The following is a 3,048-nucleotide window of genomic DNA, read 5'->3' as shown; positions in this document are numbered from 1 at the left end:
CCCCCCCCCCCCAATTTGTGTATTATGTGAGTATGTGTTAGCACTTATAAGTTCAATTCACCCTTTAACATCCCCGGACTGAACGATCCCTACTTATTCTATACTAATGATGACATTTGCAGGGTAATAATTGTGTGAGGTTGCATTATTTACTTTGTAGTCGAAGTAGTCTCCATCACCAATATAATAACAAGATTGAATCCAAATATTTAATGAACGACAAACTTTTAAAAACATTTTTATGATCAAATAAATGCGGCGCCATAAAACTGTACCTGATGGCCGGTCCTTTTTAGACCCACTACCCAACTTACCTCACTATATATGTGTACAACAGGTAAGTGTAGCGAGAGAGTCCACAAACGCCCTATCGCCTAGAAGCAGTGCCACTCCACAAGAGATGTAAGACACTCTTCTGTCCATAAAGGCCCCTCTAGAGGTTTAGGGGATCGAACCCAAGGTAATCACTATGCTCCTCTCACTCTCAAGCCATCAATATCTCATAACACCGGTTACCATATTTTTATCGGATGACCGGATCATGCAACATCATATACGCATAAACATTTTATAAAACAAATATCGTTAATCAAGAGAGTTCCGGGTCCCCTACCTGGAATCCGAGGCTTTCCTTACAAACTCCCAAAACCACGAGCCTTTCGCTCCTCAGGTAATTAGAGTCCCTGATGTCCGACATTTTCAATAATTAATAACTCATCAAATAGGTATAAGCAATCACGACGACTAAATACCAATCGTCAAATCAATTTTTCATGTTTGACCAACCACAACCAATTTATAACATTTGGACCAGAGTTCAATTTGCATTTGATGTGTCCAAAACTACTAAGGACACCCATAATATCATTTCACCATTTCAGTCAAGGTTATACTCACATAAACTAACTTGTAAAATATGCCAATTTTAGACACTTTGTTTCGTAACCCTTCATAATATTCTATTACCAAAACGCAGGCCAAATGATCGAGCCTCATCTATTGTTCCTAGTCATGGTCTTATCATAATAAGATTCAATCCAAAACCATAATAATAAATCAACATAAGTCCCATTTATCAATTCCAGCCTTTGATCGTAGACTAACCAATTCCATTTACTAGTCTTAAACACAAGACCATACCACATGACCACCAAATGTCAATTAACTTAAGTACCACCTAAATTTCCACTACTACACAGACTTTCAACTAACCTGGGGATCAACTAAACTGATACATGCAAAGCCCTTAATATGCAGGCCTGCTCCCAATTAAGAACACAGCTGCACCAACAAAGATCTCAGCTGCTAGGATCGATTCCTCCTTCCTTCTCTCTTTGTCCAATTCTTTTCTTGATGGACTGTGTGTATAAGAATACATCAAGGTTTCAGCAGCAATGAAGTCAATTCCAACCCATGGTCCAACATCTCTGGAGTTGACTCAGGTTGTCGGGAGAAAGAGAGAACGCCAGCGGTGACGAATTCCGTCAAGGGCAGGAAACATCCAAAAATCCCAAAAAACAAATTCGTTAAACTCCAAGTTAAACTGAAATTTGAATACCCTAGAATGGTGAGGACAACGAGAGGAAGAAAACCGTACCAGGAGAAGTCGCCAGAAAACACCGAAATCGACGGAGGAGCAGAAGCTTCTCGTCTCCGTTTCTCTTCCCATAGCCGCCGATTAGAAAAACTAAGGCCAGAGGGACCTCGGCAAAGTCAAGACGGCTTGATTGGTTGCCAAATGGCGAGGACGGCGTCGGAGGTCGACGTCGTTTCTCTGGGTTTCAGGAAGAGTCGAGAGAAGGAGAGAAAAAAGAGAGACGGTCCTGACAAAATTGACCAAGTCTCCTTGTAAAACAAAAAGCTCCACCACACTTTTAATAATTTTGGTGGCTTAGATGAAACAGTGAGATGCGTACGGCCTAGATTTCACCGAAACAAATCCTTTTCTTTAGAAATAATCCAATAATTTCCAATCTTCCGAAATTTATAGAAATTAGCTTGAGTGTCTCTCTGAAAATTTATTATTTAATTCTAAAATCAAGAAACTTGACCAAGTAAAAATTTTAGAAAATCTCGTCAAGCCCATTTTAAAATCCATCGAGGTCGGAGCTATTTACCAATGACCTCAATTAAGCTAGTCAAATTTTTCAGGTGTTATAGACAATGTGCAGAATATTCAATGTAAGCAGAAATATTTCACTGTAGCTTTAGGTCATTATCCAGAATAATCATGATTAATTTACAAAATTAAGTAGCTCACAAAACATGACAAAGAGTAATGACAGGTTAGGTTCAGATTGCCACCCACTTTAGAAAGAATTTATTATGAAAAATCTTGGATTCCTAATGCATTTCTCAATTTCATAAACCTCTCAATGTCTTAAAGCTTTTGTAAATAAATCAGCTAGTTGATTCTTAGAGGATACAAAGCTTAGTTCCAAAATGTTTCTCTATCACCAAATCTATGAGAAAGTGATATCTTAGATCAATGTGTTTGGTTTTAGAATGCAGTACATGAGTTTGTTTAATGTTGATGACACTTGTGTTATCACATAAGATAGATAATTTATCTTGAGAAAACCATATCATCTATCCTTGAGCATCTATTTTAGCCATATGATTTTTGTGCACCAATTTCCTATCGTAACATATTCAGCTTCTGCAGTGGACATTGAGATACAATTTTGGTTGACAGTTACGGTTTATTGATTTAGTGTCTATTCTATGATTTGCAATATTAAGATAACTTAGTTTCTAGGTTGTTTTGCGTAATTCGATATTTACGTAGCCTGCGAGAGTGGATTATGTTCATGTTGTATTCTTATATTTTCTAGATCAATAAAATGACTTTACGTCTTGGTTAAAAAAAATTAAAAAAAAAGAAGAAGAAGATTTCGAGCGAGTAATAATACTTCTTCGCTTTTGATTTCGTCTGATTCAATTTTATTAATATTTTTTTTAAAGAAAGCAAATTATTTTATTTATTAAAAAATTAATTATTTTTAGATTGCACTTATTTTGGTGTGTGTGTGTATATATATATATATA

The 3,048-nt window shown here is 36.5% G+C and overlaps 1 non-coding gene across 3 annotated transcripts in view; it reads right to left on the bottom strand.

The window, feature by feature from the left end:
* The window catches only part of LOC101294418, a 3,766-nt gene extending 1,934 nt beyond the window's left edge, over window positions 1–1,832 (bottom strand). Inside the window, exons 1-3 of one of the 3 annotated variants that reach the window (XR_183981.1) lie at window positions 1,598–1,832; window positions 1,213–1,427; window positions 614–683 (exon numbers count right to left, since the gene is read on the bottom strand). This is a non-coding gene — a transcript (uncharacterized LOC101294418). Of the gene's footprint in view, window positions 1–581; window positions 684–1,047; window positions 1,428–1,597 lie in introns of those variants that run through there. The other 2 variants (XR_183980.1, XR_183979.1) reach the window with 2 other exon arrangements.
* Window positions 1,833–3,048: the final 1,216 nt, after the last annotated feature.

The sequence above is a fragment of the Fragaria vesca genome, linkage group LG2 (genome assembly GCF_000184155.1).
Source record: "Fragaria vesca subsp. vesca linkage group LG2, FraVesHawaii_1.0, whole genome shotgun sequence".
Lineage (NCBI taxonomy): Eukaryota > Viridiplantae > Streptophyta > Magnoliopsida > Rosales > Rosaceae > Fragaria > Fragaria vesca.
This window is presented reverse-complemented; position numbering and strand designations above follow the sequence as displayed.